At 41.4% G+C, this 25828-nt stretch overlaps 1 long non-coding RNA gene across 1 annotated transcript in view; it reads left to right on the forward strand.

Annotated features, from left to right (window-relative positions):
• LOC128316045 (uncharacterized) overlaps positions 1-20425 on the forward strand; it is a 162664-nt gene extending 142239 nt beyond the window's left edge. Inside the window, exons 4-5 of the long non-coding RNA XR_008299428.1 lie at positions 8453-8550; positions 20181-20425. This is a non-coding gene — a long non-coding RNA (uncharacterized LOC128316045). The remainder of the gene's footprint in view (positions 1-8452; positions 8551-20180) is intronic.
• Positions 20426-25828: the final 5403 nt, after the last annotated feature.

The raw sequence follows: 25828 nt of genomic DNA on the forward strand, positions 1-25828 counted from the left end.
TGGATTCTGTGATATGCTCCCTAGATCCTCCTTCGGGTCTGCCTCTGGGAGTGTTTCTTGCTAGAAGATAGTTCCCAGTTACCAGATGGAATTGTCTTGGATGGAGAGTCTCCTAATCCATGGTCACACCTCCTTCCTAGGTCAGCTCTTCTCTGTAGACTGGTCTACGTGGGGATATACAGATCTGTACCCCTCACCTCAGTTTGAAGTAACTCTGAATTGTCATCCCAGCTTCAGATTTCCCTGTGAAGGCATTCAGCACCTCTCCCTCAGTTTACACCTAAGGGACGTAGGAGTAATCTCTTCTGACCAACTGAGAGAAGGAAAATCCTGAGCTTGGTTTGCAGACGGGTTGACTCAGAAATAGAATGTGAGGAAATAATACAGCTGCATGATAGTCCATTCAAGGGTTGGCCTTCGATGGCAGTGATTATTAGGGAAAATGCCTGAATAAGCCTGTGAATCCCAGCAGTCATGGTGGTTGAGATGGGGACTATGTGTGAGCTCAACAATAAGGGCTCCCAGTTACCACAGCAGATCTAGCTACTGCTTCAGCACATGCTCAATGGCCAGAAGCACAGACTATCATTTGAGGAAACCATCCAGCCTCTCGGTCATAAGTTAACCACATTGGACCCTTTTCACCCTAAAGGGGCAGTGATTTATTTTGACAGATATCTATACTTATTCCAGGCATGAGTTTGACTCCTCTGTCTTTGGGACTTCAGCTCGCACATTTTCTTGAGACTTTTTTGGAGATATTTGAAGCACACATGGGCAAGCAGGGGTAGGAAACATGGAGAATGTCTCCTTCTTGACTTGTTCATAGGCCTCCAGGATTTGTTGTTTACCCATGGAGACACAATGATCTGTTTGATATTTTTATTGTGGGTTGAGATGTTTAGAAAAAACATGTCATGAGCCCTAAGTTATGTTTAAAGTAGCAACCAGGGGCATCTGGGTGGCTCAGTCAACTGAGCCTCTGACTCTTGATTTCAGCTTGGCTCGTGATCTCATGGTTCAGGAGATGGAGTCCTGTATCAGGCTCTGCGCTGACAGCTCAGCTTGCTTGGGATTCTATCTCTCCTTTCTCTCTGCCCCTCCCCTGCTCATGCGTGCACTCTCTCTCTCTCAAAAGAAATAAATAAACTTAAAAAAATAACAGAGTAGCAATCAGACTCTGGGGTTAGGAAGGACAGTGTGTTGTAGGATGTATGCATAGTACATCAAATTGTGGGAACTGCTAATTACTCGTTGCCTTTAGCCTTAATCTTATATCTCTTTATTAAAAAGGTTCTTGAGAACGTGTAAAAGATCCATAATAAAGTAACAGAAATTATTAAAATAGAAAAATAAGATCAAAGAAGAAATGTTAAAGTCATAGCTATTTTTAGCTTGCCCATCTTTACATCTAGAAGCTAATTGTAGATGGGATGAAACAAGAGGGACTCTAAATATCTTCAGAGTTATAGGCTGGGCTGTGCTGGATGAGAGTGATCACAGATACTGGTGGCATGGTTGTTACAACCCAAAGTTGAAAATGAAGGAGCCAGAGCAGAAAGAGATCTTCCAAAAGAAAGAGATGTTTCAAAATTTGAAGGCTTCTCGATGGCATAGCTGCAGGAGAGAATAAGAAGACGTGGGAAAGGCAGATTTTATTGGCAAGTTTAGGACTGGAGATAGGAGGGAAAAACAGTCTGAGTTGTGAAGACAATCTCTCGGGACTTTCTCACTCATATTCAAGTTCCTGTGTCAAGGTCTGAAGGGAGACCCTGATCTTTGGATTAAGAAGTCTGGAGATGCAAGGACAATGAAAAGACAAAGGATGGTGTGTCTGGATAGTGGAGAGGTACCATGTGGTTAGGGAACACATTGTGTATACATGTCGTGTGTTTTCTAGGGAGAGGAGTCATAGTTTCCAACAATTAATTGAAGCTTTCTGTCACTTAAAAATAGGTTAAAAGACACTGGCTTTTATAAAAGTGAGCAGAATTATCCTGGGCATATAAGATCCTTCATGATTTGTTTTTTGAATTTGGCTTTCTAGCATTTACCCATCCCCTATGCTATTGTTTTCTGATGATAATGGCCTATGCATCATTTGCCCACTGTTTTTCCCTCACCATGCACAGCTATTCCTGCTGTCTGGAATGCCTTGTGCTCATATTTCCTTCAGAGAATATCTCCTTATCTTTCAGAGAACCAGATGAACTATTGTTTTCTCCATATGTCCTTCTTCAGCACCCAGACAGAGTTGGCTGGCCCTCCTTTGTAACTACCTCTGTTGTATTCCAGATTAAGTGGCATTAACTTGATTTGTTACAGGTCTATTTTTTTCTCTAGATTGTGAGTTTGTTTCTGAGGCAAAGGACTGCCTTATTTTCCCTGTAGGCCCAGTGCTGGGCCCAGAGAAGGTTATAAAATGCTTCTTGAAAGTGTAAACTTAGAAACGAGTAGTTCCAGAAGTGGCTAATTAGGTGTCCTCCAACTTAAGTCACCAAATAAGGGAAATATTTCTAGAAGCATAATAGAAGTGTGAGTTTGCACAGGGAAGATGCATATTAAGTATGTGTGAAATGAATCTTAAATAACATTACAAAAAATACCTTCTGGGGAATCTAAGACCAAGATAAAAACCCATTTGTCTTTGCCGACAGAGGCATGGTCTGGCTCTCACTCTCTTTTCTGTGATTCTGTGACCTAGGATCTAAATTTTAGAAAGTGAATAGTTTAGTGATAAACTAGACAAATATAAGAATACAGATGATAAGAAAAAAACATTTCCTTTATTTTGCCTTCTTTCCATTGTGTTACTCAGTCACTATTTCTAGGGTGACATGTTGGTCATAGTCAAGGAGAAAGGACAAGAATTGGTATTTGCAAAAGAGTTGTATGTTTTGGTGTGGAAGCATTCTATTTTTTTTTTAATCCCATATATTTGGTTAAGCAGTATTATTTGTGTTCATAAGCTCAGTGTTTTCATAGAACAAAACCTCACCAATTTATACTAAATTAAGATACTATAAAGCGAAATACTGTGGATTACGTACTTTGCACTTTTTAGTGCATCATTAAAGGTAACAGACTACAACAAAGCATTGATGGAGAAATCCGGTTAGCATGCTTTAATAAATATATGACTGTCTTTTTGATAAAGCCTAAACCTTTTGGGGCACCTGGGTAGCTCAGTCGGTTAAGCATCTGACACTGGCTCAGGTCACGATCTCGCAGTTCATAAGTTCAAGCCCCGCGTCGGGCTCTGTGCTGACAGCTCAGAGCCTGGAGCCTGCTTCAGATTCTGTGTCTCCCTCTCTCTGCCCCTCCTCCATTCACACTCTGTCTCTCTATGAAAGATAAATAAACATTAAAAAAAAATTTAAGCCTAAACCCTTTTATGTATAAATATTATAAAGATACTTGAAATTTTAGGTTTCACAGTAGGATTAGTGAGGTCTCCTATAATTTTATTAATATATTTGCTTATATATGCTATGTATTTGCTTAAACAATTTGTTTTGTCATAGATGTGAAAGATAGAAACTTTGGCTCCTTTCTGGTCCAGTTATTATGAACAACAACAACAAAAAGAATGATGATTTGAATAAATTTTTAACTGTGCTTGTGTTTATTTTAACTGAGCCATATGCATTGCATTAGCTACTGACTCTCATCAAGAAACTAGTGAATATGTTTAGAAACATTTTGAATGCTCAGAGAAGAATTTGGCCAGCAGGATGTCTTATAGTCTAACCAGCATGAGCGCCTGTTTGCTCCATGGTGGGGGTAACTGCTTTCTCAACAAATTCTGAAGGTGAAGGACAGGAGTTGAAGGATTCATGTCCTGCCGTGTAAGCAGATAATGGCACTTGAACTGCTTCTCTACACAGGCAGGAGGCCAGACTTCACAATTTTGTTAGAGACTTCTTATTTCTTAATATCTGTATCATTAGTCAACAGATGGAGTTCTGTCTGGAATCTTATTTCAAGAAAGCCACCCCCACCCCCCGCTAGATAATCTCCTTAAACTATAATTGACAAGTGGAATGAATTTCAATTCCCTAAATCTTGGATGAGTGTACTAAAAGTTGTCCAATCCTTCAAAGTGTGGGGCACATTGTTTCCATAAATATTTATTGAACATTTACTGGGTGCCAAACATTTTCCTAGCAACTGGGATACAATGGAAAATAAGAAAGACACTGTCCTTATTTTTTAATGACAGTCAAAAACCAGGATTTGGGTACAAATACTCTTAAGTAATAGAATTTTTCATGTTTATCAAGAAGGTTGGGACTACAGTTCTGTTCTTGTTGTTCTTCACCTTTTCAGGTGAAAAAGAGGGAGATTTTTCTAGAGTATAAGAACTTTGTTTTCTCCCCTATAAAAAGAGTAGTCAACCTCTCCAATCAGCTTTTTCAAACCACATTTTGTCAACTCAGGAATTGTTATAGCTGAGTTCAGAGAGAGATTCTCTTTCAATGTTTTGAAGGCCAGTTATTATAGATGCATCTAATAAACCACAGCCCAGGTTCTCAGTCTAGTTTTGGGGGCTTTACTGCTCATGGTGGGACAATCTATCTTTATATGGTTCTCCTGCCACTTGTCAATGACATTGGGATAGGAAGTTTTGTCTAAAATTTTGATCTGGTTCAAGGGAGATGCACATAGCACGGGCAGAGCTTCCCTACAGGTATGCTGGGGTTCCTTGGGGGTGTTATGTATAGAGTAGGTACGTGCCAAGGTACTGTTCCTTTCTTACTCTGGGAGGCCAGATGGGGCCTGGGGCAGCCTCTTGCCATAAACGTACCAGTCCATTTGTCCTGTTGCACTATATGAGTTTATCATACTATGAGTTTATTATGTGCCATGATCAAGATTGGGAAGGACTGTCTTAGGGTATTACTCAGGTGGAGAGGAATTCTGCTGTTAAGAAAGGTCCTCTGATATGTTCCAATGCCCAGGCCTAGCTGGGCTTCCGAGAGTCATCAGGAATAGGGAGCTGATGAAAAGGGGAACTAGCATCACTATGCACAAAAACATAAATTATTCTTCCTGTTGTGGGTAGACAAAGCTGGACAGATTTCTTGTTTGAAGAAAATATTTTTCTTTGTTCTTCTAAATTTAGACTGCACTGCTTCAGAGAATTATTTTTGTTCTTGTTATGTATATGTCTGCATCATATGTGTGTGTTTTGTCCAGAAGTTATCTGTAGTACCCTAGAAGACTAAAGGAAGAACCTGGGGTATAGTAGATCATGTGTCACATCACACTGTGGAGAAATCTCCACGGGTGACTATATTTGAAATACCATAACCTAACTTGGATTATTGACCAGAACACATTCTGGATGAATAATCCCAGGATTGGAAAGATATTGTTGGAGACTGTGGAGGACCACAGATTGCCTTGGTATGGTTGCAGATCAGTCCTAGAGAGGGGATGGAGAGTCACTCTGGGAAGGACAGAAGAAATAGCTCTGTCTTCAAAGGGTAAGGGAAAGATGGACTATAAGACAGGGAATTGAGATTTGGAATTGGGCTGTATCCTAGGGGGAGTCCCTAAGAAGAGTTTATCTTGGTAAATTCCTACAGACATTGAACAATCATGCTTAGTGTTCAGTATTAATTTATTTCTATGCTGTAGTATCTTCTAGCTATCTCCAAACCTTCAGTAAAGTCTATTGCACCCATACCACTTGGTGTGTTAGATGAGGAACTAAAGGAAGGAGCACTGAAGAGTTCTTCTCCTGGCCCCATCTGCCTAGGCCAGCCTCTTGTTAAGGACAAACCATGTTCTTAGCCTTCTTCGGGGGATTCCCAGAAGCATCACAAGTGGAGGTCCAATGTTGTCTTGAGACCAGTGAGAGGGTCAAGTGATAGGTACACAGGGACCCGTCAAAGCTCCCTTCCCCTCAAGTGTGCTAGATAAAGGTCAACCTAGAAAGGGTGGAGGGTCAGGGAGGGAGACACCAGCCCTCACTTCAGCTCACTGAAGTCCTGTGCACATGTATCCTTCCTGGGTCCACTCTGAAAGATGCCTGCTAACTTCATGTCCTGGGGGATGTGTGTGAGTGTGAGACACACAGTGGCAGCCATACTCAGCCACATATGTGGAATGCTGAGAACCCTCATTAATATACATATTCTATCTTCAGCCATTATATTTTAGGAAAAAGTAATGTGATGGTTTTATTTTATTTTATTTTATTTTATCTTATCTTATTTAATTTTAATTTTATTTTATAAAGAGAGCATGTGAGCAGGGGAGAGGGGCAGAGAGAGAGAGAGAGAGAGAGAGAGAGAGAATCCTAAGCAGACTCCACACTCAGCATAGAGCCCGACATGAGACTCGATCCCATGACCCTGGGACTATGACCTGAGCCCAAATCAAGAGTTGGATGGTGAACCAGCTGAGCTACCCAGGTGCCCTGTGATGGTTAATTTTAATGTCAAGTTAGCTAGGCTATGGTGTCAAGTTGTTTGGTCAAACACCAGTTGATATGTTGCTACGAAGATAATTTTTAGATGTAATAAACATTTATAATCAGTAGACTTTGAATAAAGCAGTTTACTCTCTGTAATGCGGGTGGGCCTCATCTAATCAGTTGGGTTTTGCTCTGAGACCACAACGTAGAAACCTTGCCTGAATCTCTTGCCCACCAGCCTGCTGTGCAGATTTCAGTCTGAAACATCAACTCTTACCTGAATATAGTCTGCTGGCCTGCCCTACAGATTCTAGATTGCCAGTGCCCAGACTTACATGAACTAATTCCTAAAACTCAATCTCTTTCTCTTTCTCTCTCTCTCTCTCTTTCTCTCTAGATATATCTATCTTTCTATCTCTCTCTATATACAGTATCTATATAATATATAATTATGTATAATAAATATAATATATAATATATATACATTGTATCTATTATATTATATAACATAATATAAATATATCTATCTATATTGTATCTGTAACCTTATTTATCTATTTATGTGGCTACAGATATCTAGATCTAGATCCATCTGTCCTACTGGTTCTGTTTATCTGGAGAACTCTTACTAAAACAGGAAATCTGAAAGGGAATAAATATTTAGTGTGTGGTACTGGAATTAGTCAACATCCTAATAGATTCAGCATATTTTGCTGACTTCTACCTAGAATTCCCATGAACATGCGGCTAAAAACCTTTGTCTGCTTGGGAAACCACGTAGAACTCTGCTCTCGGTCCAGGGCTTCTGGTGAAATATCTTTGAAAGCATTGTCTACTTGCCTCCATGTCCTTAATTCTTATCCAGGGACTAGAAAATGGCAATGTCCACACCCTTATGTCATCCCGTATTGTCTTTGTCCCATTAGCAACCGCATGTGGCTGTCTGTGGTGAGTAATTGAACAATCGCTCAGGGAAGTGAATGTGCTAATGATGCGTGGCAGTTTTACAAACACTGTCTGTTTGAGTTAGACCTGAAGTGTCCTCTGATTTAAAGATTCTTCTGTGACTATCCGAGTCTTGGGAATGATGCTGGCCAGAAAGAATGTGCCTGGCCATTATTGTGCCAATTTTATAATTCATCTTTTAATAATCTGTAACTGAAGAGCTGAGTGGAACTCATCAAACCCTGCCTTGTTTCTCACTGGGGAGCTTTCTGCGTTTTGTTACTGAGCCAAAGCTGAATGCAGCTGCTGGAGCTGTCACCGGTATTCTGGCTCACCCAAATATTGATAATAATTACTCTTGCTTCACGTGGAAAGCATTTATTTAAATATGTGTAATGGAAAGACTGTTATTATTGATATTAAAGCTTTGCAGTGAGTACATCACAATGTGGATACGACATTCATAAACTGTGTTTGGGAAAAGCTGTATCTTCCCCTGCATAGTATGCAGGACCCTGGGCTGGTATTGTTGATCATCTGTTCTTTATAGAAATAGGGAGAAGTTATTATCAGAGAATAATTAAACCCATGGAAACGTCCAACTGTTGGCAGGCTCTTGCCATCCCCAACACCATACTACAGCTTGTTAGGATCAGCAAAATCAAACAGCTGGGGCATTCAGTCCGAGGGGGGTAAATAGCATAATGAATTTTCTTTACCCTGTCATTATTCCTCTTCTGGCTTTCCTGGATTACAGACACAAGTAGGTCACGTTGCATTTACCCACCCTTTATGCAAAGTGCTTTGGAGTGGAGCCTGGGGCCTGGTCCAACTGGGAATGACCATCTTATTGCCGGAATGAAAAGTTGCTTTTAAACCTTGTCAGCCACATTACCAGGAAGCCCTTTGCTGGCACAAACCCACTGCTTTCTATTTCCTTCTTATATTTTTCCCTTTTTTGTTCTCCTTGCCTTTCCTTATTTGCCTGCCCTGGTGGTCTTTTGTTTCCTGAATCAAATCCTCTTTGTTCTTTATGATGTGGGACATCTTAGTTCCTCTAATCAAGACAATTTTACATCATAGATCGTGTCTGATCACCTCCAAGGGAACGTTTGGAGCCTTGTCGAGGTAGGCTTTGAGCAGCAAGGACCTCATCTGAGCCTCAGCTGTATCCACAACAGGTAAGTTGACCTGATGACTGTTTGTAGGGGGGCTAAGGAGATCTTGTGAGAAACAGCCCTTGGGGTGGAGGGGGATTTTATCTGAACATCTTACTCATCAGAGAGAAGGAGGAAGATGGAGTCCAGCCATGGAGTTGATATGAGACTCGAATCACAGCCCAGCTCCTGGAGCCCTTCTGGGCTTGGAAGAGAGGGGCAACTGTAAATAAAAGCCATGCCATGCCAATCTGTGACACATGGGGGCTCAGTGACCTACTGCATAGGGACCCATCTATAGAGTGTGCCACAAAGGCAGGGAGCCTCTTCTCCATGGGAGGATTGCAGTGCTGGGAGCAATTGCAGGCAGCAATTGTCCCGTCTGCCAGGTGGCCCCCAGCAGGAGTGTGCCGTGCTTCCCAGAGCCGCCTCCGCCAGCCATGCACTGTGGGTGCTGTGGGAACCGCACATGGAAGACAGACTCTGGAGACTCCCAGAAATACATGAACGGGGAGCACTCCTCAGGCAGCTGGAAATTTCTTATTAGCACGTTGGACCGGTGTCAGAAAAACGGAGAGATGAATACTAATGATTTAGACCATATTTGTCCAAATGGGGTGGTGATCCTTGGGGGACCCTGAGTTCCATTAGAATATGCCTGAACAAATGGACAATACACCTTTGCCCTTCTCTTACACATGTATTAGGTGGTCCCCCTTGGGTGGTCAGATCCTTATTCCATGTTTTCTGAGTTCTTTGCCAAAAACGGTGAGCTAAGTTCCTTAAGAAGCGCTTCTGGATTTCCCAAGTGATCTTAGATCAAAGCAAGAATTAAGAATCGTTTTTGCCTTAAAATAGAGCTGAAGTCTAAAATTTGACCAGCTATCTAATTGCCTATTGGCTAATGAAGAAGTTTGTTTCCAATGACTAGCTTTTGTGACTTAAGTGGATTCACTGGAAAGAAAAACTGGAGAAAAGTTTAGGAGACGTAATATCTTTAAGACAGAAAAACACTGGGTAAAAAACAAAGTGATGAAAAGAATGTTATGCTTAGCCAAGTCAGCCATTTAATGACAAAACTTCTCTTGTTTAAATTGGGGACTGTCTATTTTGGCCGATTTAAGTAGTCTTAAAGAATATTCTTCATTTCTGAAAGCTTTGTTATAAGAAAGCCAAGTAGTCGGAATGTACTGATAAGTTTCAGGGCACTTGTGTTTTTGGGTAGACTCGAAGTTTCAGAAAGATGCATCGTATAATTTCATAGAAATCCCTTATAATGCAGTATGAAATTATGCTCACATGCTCTGAAGTGTTTCATAACAGCTCTGGCCACATCTTGGATATTCATTGTCTGAGAATGTATAATTTAAGAAATTGTAAAGATATGGTAGAATTCTGATCTAAAGAATTCTCAGGGAATGGATTGCCACTCACTTGAAAGTTATGTAAACTCTTTTAAAACAATTCTCAACCTCTGCTACCTTCATTCCCCCAGTGCAAAAATTTCAGAGCTTTCAAGGATGTGTTCTTCCAGCTTGGTCTGGTGATCTGTAATATCGTAAAGAATTTGTTGGTTCGTGGGATACTTCCCACTCATCTGATGCCATGATTTTAGGGCTTGCCTTCTGCTCTGTTTTTGTGCTCAGCTGACTGTTAGTTTCTTGCGAAGTTGCTAAGTGATAATTAAGGCCTTAGCTTCAGGCAGGGGGACTGACCGACCCTTCAAAAAAAAAAAAAAAAAAGAGGCCAAATTTGGTGTATCTCTGGTAGATGAGCATATTTTAGGGGAAATTTTAAATCAGAATTTTAGGGGTGCCTGCGTGGCTCAGTCTGTTGAGCATCAGACTCTTGATTTTGGCTCAGCTCATGATCTCTTGGTATGTGAGATCAAGCCCCATGTCAGGCTCTACACTGATCATGCAACCTACTTAAGATTCTTTCTCTTTCTCCCTTTGCCCCTCTCTTGGCTCATGTGCTCTCTCTCTCTCTCTCAAATTAAAAAAAAAAAATCATAATCTGAAAGAGTTTTGTAACAAAAATCTTAAAAACAAAGGACTTGAGGAATTGTACTTAGCATTGATGTTTCTTGAGAACTTGAGTCTCAATCTAGTGACGAAATGAATGGTAATGTGATGGGTGCTTGGGGGCCTGGGGACATCAAACAATATCCTTTAAATTCTACTATTTTTTTTTTAAAGGTTATTTATTTTGAGAGTGACAGAGACAGAGCAAGTGGGGGAGGGGCAGAGAGAGAGGGAGAGAGAATCCCAAGCAGGCTCCACACTGCCAGCTCAGAGCCCAGCACAGTGCTTGAATTTATGAACCGTGAGATCATGACCTGAGCCAAAACCAAGAGTCAGATGCTTAATCGACTGTGCCACCCAGGTGCCCCTCAATCCTACTATTTTTAAGGTTGGCTTTCTTGTGGGCTGTTCCAAGAAGCTAACAATTTTCTCTTTGTCTTTCTTTTTTAATTTTTTTAAATTATTTATTTTAAATAAAATTTTTTTATTTTAAATTGTTATTATTTTTTTTAAATTGTTTATTTTTTAAGAGAGAGAAAGACAGAACATGAGCAGGGGAGGGGAAGAGGAGACACAGAATCTGAAGCGGGCCCCAGGCTCTGAGCTGTCAACATAGAACATGATGCGGGGCTCCAACCACAAACTGTGAGTCATGACCTGAGCCAAAGTTGGTTGCTTAACCGACTGGGCCACCCAGGTGCCCCTCTTTGTCTTTCCTGTGAATCAGTGGGTGGGGTTTCTTGACTTGAGCTTTGCTTACAAGCGTACTTCTTTCAGAGGAACTATTCCCCAGACTGGAATAGTTGTATGCAAATGCGTATATGGTGAATTGAATACTGCTTTAACTCTTTAAGGTCAGCACATTTTAAAGAATTTGTGTGTGTGTGTGTGTGTGTGTGACCTTTGCATGGTGAAGAATGACCAAATAATTCATTTACTCGGGGGAACCCAGGTTTTTCATGTACCAGATCCACTTTAAATTTTTTTTTTTATTTGACGTTTATTTATTTTTGAGACATAGAGAGACAGAGCATGAACGGGGGAGGGTCAGAGAGAGAGGGAGACACAGAATCTGAAACAGGCTCCAGGCTCTGAGCAGTCAGCACAGAGCCCGATGCGGGGCTCGAACTCACGGAGTGTGAGATCATGACCCGAGCCGAAGTCAGTCACCCAACCGACTGAGCCACCCAGGCGCCCCATAAGATCCACTTTAAATGGGATGATCTTTTATAGTGTGGTCTGCTCTGGGGGCATCTGTGTGGCTTAGTTGGTTGAGTGTCCAACTTTGGCTCACATCATGATCTCATGGTTTGTGAGTTCGAGCCCCACATCAGGCTCACTGCTGTCAGCAAAGAGCCTGTTTTGGATCCTCTGTTCCCCTTCTTTCTGCCCCTTCCCCACTTGCGCTCTCTCTCTCAAAAATAAATAAATCTTTAAAATATATATATGGTGTGGTCTACTCTGCACCAGAACTTTTATCCGGAAAGTCAATTAGGGCATCAGATTTCTCATACTGCTGCTTCTCCTGAATATAATTCTTTTCTACTCAGATATTGATTAAAGAAAGTAAAGCAGTGGAACTATGGATTTGATCTATAAGGAATGTAGTTCATTCAAAGAAAAGTGTTGGAGAATTAGAATTACTAGTTGTTTGTTTGTTTTTGGATGGAAACCATAAAAATTCCTACAATTCACAGGGGTAAAGATAGGTCCCTAGTGGCAATCTAATTTTAATATCTTGTATTTCTTTATCGAAGGCATACACATTTGGATACAAAAGTGTCACGATACTCAGCACTTTACTTAATTTTTAAAGTTCATTTTTAAACATACACATTTGTGTTTCTGGAATATATTTGACTCGATAAATATTTACGCCTTCCTCTTCCATTTTTCTTTTGTTGCTATTGTTTGTCCCCTACAGAGCATTTGCAGGCATCAACTTTCATGCAGGCCAGACTGGGGCAAGGGTGGAGCCAGTGCCGTGGGTGGGGGGAGTGTAAATGGTGAGGGTCCAGGGTGCACAACCCACCTGATACTGGAGGCCTTTGGGGGGCTGGAGTTGGTTGGGAGAGGGGGAATGGAGGGTAGGAGGAGCCCCAAGGTAAGCACAGCAGGGGAGCTATTGTGGCAAGAAAATGAGGAAGGGCTGAGAAGAGCTAAATTAAAGAAAATACAAAGGAGCAAAGAGATGAGAGAGAACACCCAAAGAGAAGGGAGAGACTTGACAGAAGAGGAAGTGAGGGGTATGTAAAGTACACAAGGATGAAAGGTAGGGTATGAAAGGAGGGACTGGCCTCTGTTTAAGAACATTAAGAATAGGAAGTGATTAATACAAGACCAGGAACAGAGGATTGGTCTCAGAGGGTGAGGAAGTAGTTTTCTAGAGTGTTCTGTGTCTGCTTTCTTCTTCTTCTTCTTCTTCTTCTTCTTCTTCTTCTTCTTCTTCTTCTTCTTCTTCTTCTTCTTCTTCTTCTCTCTCTCTCTCTCTCTCTCTCTCTCTCTCTCTCTAAAACTGAGAACAAGGATCAGGGGGCTATGAGGAGACCCTTCTTTATCTCTTCCCAGCTTAGGACAGGTTGTGTGGGGACTGTCCTGCCGGTGGTAAGAGATACCATACAGAGCCTGTAGGGTCTGACAGATGTGTTATTCCTCCCTCTGTGACCTCAGGCAAATATCTGAGTCCTCTGAGCCTCAGGCTTTTCATCTGTAAAATAAGATGAGAGTATTTACCTCCCCAAGTTGCTGTTGGAAATGAGATACTGTGCCATGTGCCTGAATTTAATTCTTAATCTCTTCTCAGCCTCTTTCAGAAAACTGCCTCATGGGTATTGGGAGTTACTGCTCTGTGAGAATGCCCAGGGACAATCACTGAGGGGCACATGATTCTCTGGGACTGAGTGGCCATTAGTCCCTCACAGGCCTAGTTCTAGTTCCCCCACATCTAGTGGAGATGGAACTTAAGGACTTCATCTGTCTCCAGCACAGTAGCCTGCAAAGCACTGGTTCTCCAGTTCACCCTCCATAGGATGCAGCTCAATGTGTTGCTTACACATCTTTTCGGGCTGACCTGCTTAATTACTCTACAATCCAAATGTATACAAAAATCAACATAACCAGTCAACTTCTAACTTTTACTTTTGATTGTAATAATCACATACTCCCTCTATAATAGTCTCCTTGAATATTTTAGACCCCCTTGCCATGAAATCGTGATAAAAAATGGTGGAATAACTGGTCATGGCATTGATATTTTGGGGCCTGGAAACCTTAACTGATAGCCTTTAAATTTAGTGAGGCTGGCTTGCCTGTGGGTTCTTAAAAAGAAACTCACAATCTTTCTCTTGTATAGGATAAGTGATTTTGGTGTTTTGAACTTAGAGTTTGCCTCCTGGTACACTTCTCTTCAAGCTCAGAGTTGATTTCATTTATTTCCCTCTACCATGTACTCTCCCTGCGCTCATTCCCATCTTCCTCCTTTTCACCTTTTTTTTTAAATTGAATAAATTTGACATGTAACATTGTGTAAATTGAAGGTTTATACAATTTAAATTTACCTTGATACATTTATGTATTATAATATGGTTGCCATTGTAGTGATATTTACCACATGATGCAATTATAGTACAATATTATTTATATTCTTTATATTATGTATTAGATCTCTATTCACTACTTGTTGAAAGTTTGTTCTCTTAAACACCGTCCATCTTATCCCCACCTCCACCCCACCTCCCAGTAACCACCATTTTACTCTCTGTTTTCTTTCTTTTTTTACAGTAAGGTTTGACTTTTTTTTATATTCCACATATAAATGATGTCTTATGGTACTTGTTTTTCTCTGACTTACCTTGCTTAGCATAATGTGCTCATGGTCCATCCACTGTTGTTGCAAATGAAAGGATATCCTCTTTTCTTGTGGCTGAGTAATTTCCCATTGTGTATCTGTACCACATCTATTTTATCCGTTCATCTGTTGATGAACATTAGTTTCTGGGTCTTGGCTGTTATTTATTCATTCTTTCTATCTGAGATTCAGTGTGGATCTAGAAAATGGAGTTAATATTACTTCTTTTGCCAAGCAATCATGAAAATAAAATGCAACTATGTAGTTGTTAAGTACACAGAAGATATCTAGGAGGTCTTCAATAAATAATAGTTATGAATGAGTACAGTATAGATTTTGCATATATTTGAATTATTAATTCACAAATAACAGGATAAGAGGGGCACCTGGGTGGATCAGTGAATTGAGCTTCCGACTTCAGTTCAGGTCATGATTTTGTGTTTGTTGGTTCAAGCCTTGCCTTGCATCAGGCTCTGTGCTGATGGCTCAGAGCCTGGAGCCTGCTTCGGATTCTGTGTCTCCCTCTCTCTCTGCCCCTCCCCTGCTTGCGCTCAGTCTCTCTCAAACAAACAAACAAACAAACAAAAAGTGAAAAAAAAATTGAAAAAAAAAACACCCAAAAAGCAGGCTAAGAGATGAAGCAGAAAAGGCAACACAACCAAGAGTGAGGAGTTCTAAATTCTAGATTCACATGGAACATTTTGTCCTCTGCTCATTTTCTGGGAATTTTCCTCCCAACCACATTGTTGTGGTGGAAGCAGTCATGTTACCATGTGACCGTGTTCCTGGGTTTTGAGTTCTTGATTGAGAAGTTGGCAGCTGACTTAGCTGGGTCAGTGAGTTTATTCCCTGAATTTGGGCTTCAGGTGGGGAAGTCAAGGAAGCAGGTTGAGAGAGAAAGAGAGAAAAGGACATTGAAGCAGCAGGTGTAGAGGAAAGGGAAATCAAGGCTTCAGACAGGGCTTGGATTCCGTCAGTTTCCTGAGTCTGCTTATATTTCTTCCCTCAAGATCCTGGAGGCATTTCTGTATCCATGTGGTAATTATTCTCCTTTTTTGCTTAAACTAGTCTGAGGTAACATTCTGTTGCTTGCAACTAAAGGGCCTAACTAACACAGTGACCAAGTAGACATATATGTATCTCAGGACCTCAGTTTTTTTTTTTTTTATCCATAAAATAAGCAGTGTAAACTGAATTGTCTATGCGACGCCTTTGTTTCTGTAATTTTAGATGTTTGTGTGTGTGCATATCTGTGTGCATGTGTGGTTGTGGGAGGTGATAAGGGGTTAGGCAATCATGAGGTTCTCCATCTGTTGCCAGATAAAAATGTTAAATGGGCCACAAATGATAAATGGAACCCAAACCAGCAAGTTTTAGACAGTAAACACTTTGAGGGGGTTGTCAACTGCATATATGACATGGTTACATAGAAACACAGCTTTCAATTATTTACCTGGAGTCACTTCTTTTTTTTTTTTTTTTTTACGTTTATTTATTTTTGAGAGACAGAGATAGAGCACAAGTCGGGGAGGGGCAGAGACAGAGGGAAACACAGAATCCGAAGCAGGGTCTAGGCTCTGAGATGTTAGCACAGAGCCCGACACGGGGCTTGAACTCACAAACTATGAGATCATGACCTGAGCTGAAGTCGGACACTTAACCGACTGAGCCATCACCCAGGTGCCCCTTCCTGGAGTCACTTCTTAACTTCAGGTGTTGATGAGCATAGGTGTCAATGTGTCAAAGAAGGGTTTTTAAATTGCCATTCAGGAAAAGAAGGAAAAACAATTGGAAATTGGTAAATAGGATGCTCCAGAAGGAGGTAATATCAGCACCGGTTGATTGTCCCTGAAACCTGAATCTGGGACAACTCTTTTCAAATAACTCCTGACTTTGAAGCAGGGAAGAACAGGTGTGCTGCAGCTGTCCCATCAGGAGAGAGTGTGGCAGGTGCAATAAGGCGTCCTGGCCTCTTGATGATGATTTATGAGCTTTGGGCTTCAGTTGCCATGTGCTTGATGGAGATGTAATTTGTCATTGTTTTAGGGAATGTAGTTCCAAAGATCTGAGAAAGTAAATCCCAGCCCCACCATATTCATGGTTTATTTTTAGGAGATCTTTCTGCTAATCACTTTGGGTGGGTGAGTTTTGCTGCCTCATATCTGGAGTGGAAGAGAAGTTTCTTTGTTTTTTAGTGAGAATTAGCTTTCGTCTATTCTAAACTCAACTTTATTTCCCATACACACATTAAAAGCCATTAACATATCAATATGCACTACTCAAGTTCAGCCTGTAGGGTGGAGTCTGTCAACTATGGGGGTAACACTCTCTTATCCCACAGGCTGTCTTGGTTAGTGGCTAAGAGCCCAGACTTAGCCTTGGACTGCCTAGGTTCAAATCCTAGCTCTGCCACTTATTTGTGTGACCTTGGAGTTATATAACATCTCTGTACCTGAAGCTCCTCATTTATGACATAAAGGTAACCTTAACAGAATGGGTAAACATATGCCAAGCACTTGTATGAGTGCCTGGCACCTGGCAAATGCTATGATTATTCTGAATTAGAGACAGTGATTTATTTCTTCATTAGAAGAACAGGCTTAAAAATCAAGTCTCCTCTGCCCCCATAACAACCGAGACTACCTTAAACCACACTAAGGTAAAATTTGTGTGATGTCTGATGCCTTTCTCAGAATGGATCCTGATGGGAAGGACTGGGAAATCTGATGTTGAAAGAAGGTCCCCGGAAAAGAATCCCAGACCATCCCTGGGTAGCAAACTTTCACTTTCATGGAAGGAGCTCCAGGGCAGATTGAGAGATTTGCCTCTTCTTCTGGTTCTTGCTGCCCTGTCCCGGGAGCCTGGCAAGCCAGGGTTCCCCAGGGAGACCCCCAGTCAGAACTGTGACACTGTGCTCCTCTCACAACAATGGGACGGTTACAGAGTGGGTTTGAAATAAGCCGTCTTTTGCTTTTTCACAGTGTGTCAATAGAGAACGGGGTTCAGGTGAAAAAAAATCACCTATCGTTCTTCATTATCCAGGGAATCACTCACCCACTGCAAAGAACACGCCCCGGGCAGCTGTGAGGATGCAAAGCATCAGGCCCCAAACCAGCTGGCACATCAGAAGGGGTGTTTTCTGGCTCTGCAAAGCTGGTGGTTAGTACGTTGTTAGAGCTGGCTCCTGCAGTGATCAGCCCAGCTTTAGGCAAGGGGAACTTAAGAGTAGGGAACATGAGGCCTTGATAGATGGGTTTCACAATCCTAAAGAGATTTTTGTGAGCGGCACTTTCCTTCCCAACATGGGTGACTTGAGAAGCTTTTATATGCATCTTGCCGCATTGTTAGGCAATAATTCTCCGTGGGTTACTCACATGGCTGCATATCTTGTGAGCAGTGACACTGGCTGACCTTCGTCCTGAACAAGAATGTGTGCATAGTGATCAGCCTGGAAGATAGGATCTCCCTCTTGGGCGAAGGGCAGGCATGCTTATTGTCCCTTATAATAAAGATCGCGTCCACCTCTGGAGAAAAGGGCAGGCAAACATCTACTACCTATTATTAAAGATTTGGATTTCCTCAGCTCGGACTTCCCTCTCACAATGCAACCTCCTGCGTGTGCAGATATTATCATCCCCTTTTTTTTGCACAGCCTTAAAATTAGGCATTGGAGTTTGAGAAACTTGCACAACCAACTGCCAATACTCCGGCTACTGCTACTGCTGCGAGTAATTAACTGTCCTTCATCTCTGATCCAGGAGTGTTGCCTCTTCTATCAGCATCCATGAAACTGTGGTACGCTAACTTGCTAGCTTGCAAGTTGGATAAAATACCAGATCCTTTATAATTTTTGACATGCATTCCTTCTAGGCTCGTTGAGATCGTGGAGCAAGTCATAGCATCTGAGCGGTTCGTACCACTGGATGTGATTCTCAGTGGTGCACACTAGCTGTTTGAATCAAAAACCCCTTTTCTCCCTGCCAGCTTTCTGGTCTATGTCACTTTTTGGAGAACTTTTTATTTCCGCTTAAAAGTTCAATATCTTCGCTGGGGTTGAAGATTTAGCATGACAACTTATACATTATCACGGCTTTCCTAGAAACAAACTACTTTCATCCCTCAAGATCTATCCTGGCTTTACCCTTAGAACCCCTCCAATAAAGAATCCAACCTCTCCAAGATTTCCTTCTTGGAAGACAGTTTTGTATGTGCTTAGTTCCATAAATAGGAAGTAATTGAATGAGGCCTTGTATATCCTATCCAAATCTCATATGCTTTCTGCTAAACCATTCTACTTTTCCACAGTAAAAAGAGTAACCACGAATATTTATTGAAGACTTATTCTGGGAAGGCAGTGAAATAAGAGCTTCACGTGTATTCTTCCCTAATCCTTACAACAACTCCGCGAGACAGATTCTTTTATTATCATGTCCACCCAGATGAAAACACTGAGGCTTAGAAAGTTACCTAATGTGTGCAATCTAACACAGCGAATAAATGGGAAAAATGCAATGGGAACCTAACTCTGCTTTCTTAACCATCATACCGCACTGCCTCCCAGGGGGTCCCTGCCCAGTCAGCCTCCAAATAAAATAGGGAATGAAGTTGGCTTTATTGGAATAAATTATACCGCCCACAAAATATTCATTTTAGGTTTTAAAGGTGATCTAAAGTTAATTGCAATGAAATGAAGATTACATACCTTCAATTTTCTATTATAAAGAATCAAAAAGAAACAGTTATGTGCCTTATTATATTTATTTCAGGCTTGTTATTTTGGCTTTTGATAATGTCTTTATTTTTATTATTTTTTTAATGTTTATTTATTTTTGAGAGACAGAGAGAGACAGGGTGTGAGTGGGGGAGGGGCAGAGAGAGAGGGAGACACAGAATCTGAAGAAGGCTCCAGGCCTCCTGTTAGCATAGGAGCTGTTAGCACAGAGCCCGACGCGATGCTCGAACTCACAAACCCAGCGAGATCATGACCTGAGCCAAAGTCAGGCGCTTAACCGACTGAGCCACCCAGGCGCCTCACCAGTGTCACGTATCAATGACTATTAGATGACCCATCAACTAGAATTTATTTTTGTCTGTTTGCTTACCTGCACAAGTTTTGCCTTGCACACTATTCTTTTATTTAATTCCTTTGTTAGATCTCTCAAGTCCCATTCAGTAAATGGTGTATTATTTGAGCTCTTTTGTATGTCATAATATTTATGAGGCATTATTCCAGGCAAAAGGAATTCTGCCTATTGAGGCACATGAGGTACTTCAAGGTACGAGAGCGACAGCAAAATTAACAAAGAAGAATAAGGTGGGTCAAATACAGGTCGGAGCTCAGCTCCCCCGTTTATCATTGGGCAATTTTGTTCGTTTATGAGTCCCTAAAAACTTCATTTTTTTTTCCATTTGTAAAATGGGATAGTATAATGTAACCCACAGAGTTTCTGTGAAGATTAGAATTAATGTGTTTGAGGTAACCAGAACATATTAGGCACTCAAGAAATGATTGTCATTGATTTTTAAAGGTAATTATGATGATGATTATTAATGTGTATGATTACTAAGTGGCTAATAGGCGTGCGATATTGTTCAAAACATTGTGCACAAATCAAATTTAATTTCATCCTGACAACACCCCAGGGAGGTAGGTGGTTATTATTTCCTCAGATCACACAGTGACCAGAGGAAAGAGCTGGGATTTGAGTCCATTTCCTTTTGATGACATAGTGCACACTCTTCGTAACCACAGTAACAAGAAAATTTGGTTTCGAATAAAACAGCCCATTCGCTGAGAGTACCAAGGAATGTGTATATGCAAATATGGTGTTGCCTATGAGGATGCACGAGACCTACCTACTCTGTGAATACCACATCTCTGAAGTAAGAAGCTCTCACCATCGATCTCTTAGATCACCTTGCCAATGTTCCACCAACGTAAGTGAATCACAAGTTTAACTCGGGTTTGGTTATTAAAATGATTAGATTCTGTTGTAAAAAGTGAACTTGAACGTATCCCAACATGTAAGGAAAGTATTGTCGAGAGGAACTGTCCATCCACGTACCAAGGAAAGTGGTGGTACAGTGTGTTGTGTTTGTGTGTGTGTGTGTGTGTGTGATATGCTTCTGTGCTGTATCTCTGTATTTCTATAGATCTACTTAAATATATAGCCATAGAGTCTTACTAACTAAATCATAACCATGGAAAGAATTCTCCACACCCCCCGCCCCCGCCAAGCTAATTTATACATTTCTCTGGCTTTTTGCCTTCATGGAACTTAAATTGATATTCTCTGGGTGCAAAAAATATATATATTTTACTGTAAGTAGATATTCCATACCAAGCATTTCAAACTTTAAATATGAGTACCTTTGGCCCCAGACCTGTCGCAATTTGAACTTTTCGGCTTTGGGATACCATTTTCTTGCTCCTGCTACCAGCTGGGCGCCTACCTTCCTCTATGGCATGTGACTAATGCATTTCCAAGGCAGCTGGCTTAGCATTTTACAAGACTCACAAGACTCCACCCTGATATGTTAAAGGCATCAAACAGCAATTGTCATTTAAGATGAATTCCAGTCTTTCCTCCAATTTTTTCCCTGCTTCAAACACTTCCTTCAATTAGCGCCATACTGGTTACTGAAAGCAGATCACGTTTTCTTGTTTCATTTTGTTCCCTTTCCTTAGAATGTCCTCTCTCTACTTTTCTTGTGTTAAAATCCATCCACCTTTCCAAGGAGAGCTACAAAATTGTTTTTCCTGGAGGCCCATCCCACTATTACACAAGCCAGGTTTTTCTACCTTGATAACACTGAGGTTTTCCTACTAATTAGACACTTAACTCATAGATCTTTAGGTGGGTTAGCCATTTGTGCTTTTAATCTTCCAGAGAGAAAAATTGTTGTCTGCACGTCTTTATTCCTGCATAGTGCCTAAGAGAGTCCTTCACAGTCAATAGTAGGTTTAGGATTGACTGATTTAGGATTCTGGAAAGAATAACTAAATAAATGATTAATTTGTTTGGAAACAAAAGAGTCAGATTCTGGCTAGTATAGCAGGAAAGCTACAAAAACAAAAAACAAAAAACAAAACAAAAAAAAACCCAAACTGAACTGGAGACCGGGTCCTATTGCCTATTATGTGCATGACTTGGGAAAGTAATTTAACCTCTCTGAACTCAGCTTCTTCATCTGTAAAAACAATGATCCTGCCTCTGTCCTTGCCCTGCCTACTTACGAGATAGTTGTGGGAAACAAATAAATAAATGTAGGCACACGCTCAAGTACACTGTAAATGCTGACCTAAGCTCTAAGCTATTAGATGCATAGACAGCCAGCCAACTCAGCTAACACAGACACTTTAATAGCAAGATTTACACATTGTTGTCTCACCTCATCTAAGAATATGGTATCAAACTCTTTTGCAACTATGTAGCAAAGAAGGTTCACTTACTCCCCCAGCTGCTTTCTGTTCATTCATTCATTTGGCAAATATTCATGACGTACCTACTACTTACCAGACACCATGCTAGGCATTAGGGTTTCAAACATGAAAAGACAGATATAGTACTCTCCTCTCCAGAACTTTGCATTCTTGTAGGGAGACCTAAAATACATGGACCTCCAAACCAATGAGTCCACAGGTAAGATAATATTAGATAAGGACAAGTGCCAGTAAGAAAATGAAAGAGGGAAATGTGCTTCAGAGGAAGTGGGGATGAGTATCGTTAGCATGGTCAGGAAAGGCCTCTCTGGAGTGACCAGAAGGAAGAGAAGAAAGAGGTCCTACAAAGGTGTGGGGACAGCAGGTGCAAACACTCTGAGGTGGGAATAGAGTGGAAAGAAGGCCAATGGGCTGAAGCAAAACAATCGAGGTGTTGGATGGTGGAAAGATGATCTATTTGCACAGAATGATCAAGAAAGAGGAAATCAGTGTATTTTCTCTGACAATCGAGAGCAAAGCATTGAAGACTTGTTTAATTCTGGTGAAAACTTAGCTCATTGAACTGTACTTTAGTGTATTTACAGTTACAAAACCATACCATTAAGGATTTTTGAACTTTACTAATTTTAATAATTATTTTAACATTAAAGCCAAGAGATCTTAACATTGTCCATGATTGCCAATATTTTACAAGAATAATATTTTTCCTTTCAATGTATGTTATTATTTGGGTGATTTGCTGTACCCTTTACTATCATTTCACATAACCAATATGTAATGGAAAGTCGGAGTTAAGGTAATTTTATTTACTCATAGGTACTAGTGGAAGGGAAAAAAACCACAGTCCCTCAGAGAATCCTCTTGGGACACGCACACACACATATATGGAAAATTAAATCAAATTGTTAACTGTGATAGGTGCTGAGAAAAAGAGGTTGTATGGTATTATGAAAATACTCAATAGCAGGAGTTGACCAAATCAAAATGTCAGGAAAGAGTTAACCCACATAAATATTATTTTCTAGCAGTCCTGCTTTAACGAGTGGATTGGAGTGATCTCAGTAAGCTTTTATCCATCCCCACCATAGCCTTACCTTTCCTTAGAGATAAATTGCACGTAAATAAATACATACTAAAGCGCTTCAAATTAATTTGATCTCCTAAATATATAATATTTTCTTTGTAAGATGCTTCCGCTTTTCATTTGCTCAGCAAATCAATACCCTCTCTCCACTTTTTTCCTAGTCACAAAAGGGAAGTCAGCCCTTACATATTGCCACTAATTAATGATCACTGATATTTGGCTTATGGAGAGATTTATTCTGTGTCCTTGGAGTTTTCTCCTCCCTTTCTGCACGCACTGTCCTAGACATTTAGGACATAGTTGTCAGCAGCTACTGCGTATTCAAACATCACCTTCCTCCCTCATTGCCTTGCACTCTGTGTCTCCCCACATGTCAACCCTCTGGTCACCGAGGTGCCCCAACCTGCCATGGTCCCTGCGGCTTCCTGATGCTAAAACCCATTCAAGCAGATGGGATGGCTCCCTCCAGGCCTCAACTCTCTGCCAGGCATTGGTCTTCCAGCCTCATAATGTGGAATCTGTCAGGCTGAGAACATAAGTGCTCCAGCCCATTATTAGCCGATAGAAAGCATATAAAAAGGACTTTATAAACCAAGGCATGAATAAATAATTTCACGAGCAAGACTGCAGTGTGGCAGTCCTCGGTTTAAAGCTGAAAGCCTTTCTAATGTGTTGCCAGAGGATTAAATGCTATCACCATGTTTCAGGCAGTAATTTTTATTGCATGTTTCATTCAGGATTTGGCATTGGAAAAGAAAGAATTCTGCACACGTCAAATTGAAATTAGAAGGCAGTCACTGCTATTTGAAGCTTGGATGCTATTGTTTGAGGGCATTATCTTCTGTGGAGGTGTTTTTCCCCCCTTGTTTCTCTCTTTCTGTGCACCTTTGTCTCTTCATCTCTGTCTCTGTCTCTCCTGTTTCTCTCTCTCTCTCCCTCTTTCTCCGCAGATAGTTACCACCTTTCCAGTTTCTGATAAATGCTTTCCATAATTCCTGGCACTGTTCAAAATTATTCTTCATGATGACATTTAGTAGTGGGTTTGTAGTATTAGGAGAGTAACAGCTTGTGTCAGACTGCATAGAAAATCTGAGATTAAAATAGGCAGAGAAAAAGATCTGGGACAATTGTCTCTTAAATTTTTTCTTTTTTTAAGCATTCACAGCACAGGCCATTGGGTGCAAGGTTATGGCTTTGGGTTGGTCACTGAGTCAGGGAGAAACTTGAGGGTCTGAGTCTCATCGAAAGTCAATTCAAGCCCTGGTTGCTTGAGCCCTTTGAGGGTGTGCCACACTCAGACTTACCTCAGGGATGGCGAGCAGAAACTCCTGAACTCTTTACATCATCAGCTCCCATCCCTCTTCTTTTTTTAAAAAAATTTTAATGTTCATTTATTTTTTGAGAGAGAGAGAGAGAAGACTGTGAGTGGGGGAGGGGCAGAGAGAGAGGGAGACACAGAATCCCAAGCAGGCTCCAGGCTCTGAGCTGTCAGCACAGAGCCCGATGCGGGGCTTGAATCCATGAACTGTGAGATCATGACCTGAGCCAAAATCAGAGTCAGATGCTTAACTGATTGAGCCACCCAGGGCCCCAACACAAAGTAAATTTCTTTGTTGGGAAAAGGGGCCACGATAATGATAATAATAGTTAAGGGCAGAAATTGAGATGTGAGGCTGGGGGGTGGACTGGTGCCCACACCTCATCAAGGAAGACAAGAGAGAAATGGTGCCTGAGGGGGTGGGAAAGGAGAGCACAAAGCAGGGAGGCCTGCCAACTGGGAGTGTGGGATGGAGGGCCTATGGGCCCCTGGACATGGAGGGGCTGAAGCATACAGAAGAACTGTGACGACAATGTTTCCATTTGAATTTCTGACATGGAAATACCCCTCCATTTCCCTCCCAACACCTTGAGTAAAGAAGGTGATGTTGATTTGTTCCTGCTGTGAGTGAGCAGGAGGGCCCCCCGGGAGACGGGAGACGTAGAACAGCACAGAGCCATCCTGAAGCCACAGGAGGCCAGGAAGCCATCACAAGGGTTAGGCCCTTAAGGGGCTTTGTGGAAATCTTGGGGTGAAATCTGGACTTCTCCAGTGTACAGAATCTGGAGACTTGAGTCAATTTTTCCTAGGTCTCCAAAGGGCAGAAGACCCTTCTATTGACTTTGGGTTACACTAGGCTTTCAAGGGACCTACAGTATAGTGCTTTGTAATAAGCATTATCAAAATGAATAGTAGTGAGGTAGTTTGCAAAGATCCTGGCTTGCAGCCAGACAAAATTGGGGCAAACATGTGCTTAGTGCATATAAGCAATAAAGAGATTTTTTTTTTTTATTCCAGTGGACTGGTTCATTGTAGCACAAAATACTACTGCACTCTGTTTATATAAGCATTTTTCTATTGGCATATATTAGAATCCGTGGAAAATCAGTCTGAGAAAATCCAGTTATAACTCTTCACGGGCTCATGGTCTAACAACATTCTTAGGAATAAGACTTTAGGAAAGAAACTGTTATATTTCTTATTCCACATACTTTGAGGGACCATTCTCCTACACATTGCTTCTTTCCTGGGTTTCTCCCTGGAACTCTCGTTCCCAGGTTTTCTCCTGTCAGGCGCAAATACGGAGGCAACAGTTTTCCCGTGGACAGCCACAGTGGAGGGCTGCCCCATTTCCCTCCCGGTCCTGTCCTCCAGAGGCTGCCCAGGGCCACCCTCACACCTCCTTCCACCCTCTTCGTGATCTGCCCCAGAGGCCCTGCCTCACCTTCTCCCAGAGGACTTCAATCACTCTTGACTTCAGAGCTTCTTGCCCAGCTTCTCCACCTACCTAGACACCTGTGTGGAGAACAGCTCAGAATAGCCTGAGGAGGGTTTTCTTCCAACACAGAGATAACAGAATCTGAGT

This window comes from Acinonyx jubatus, chromosome B3, assembly GCF_027475565.1.
Source record: "Acinonyx jubatus isolate Ajub_Pintada_27869175 chromosome B3, VMU_Ajub_asm_v1.0, whole genome shotgun sequence".
In the NCBI taxonomy this organism is placed as follows: domain Eukaryota; kingdom Metazoa; phylum Chordata; class Mammalia; order Carnivora; family Felidae; genus Acinonyx; species Acinonyx jubatus.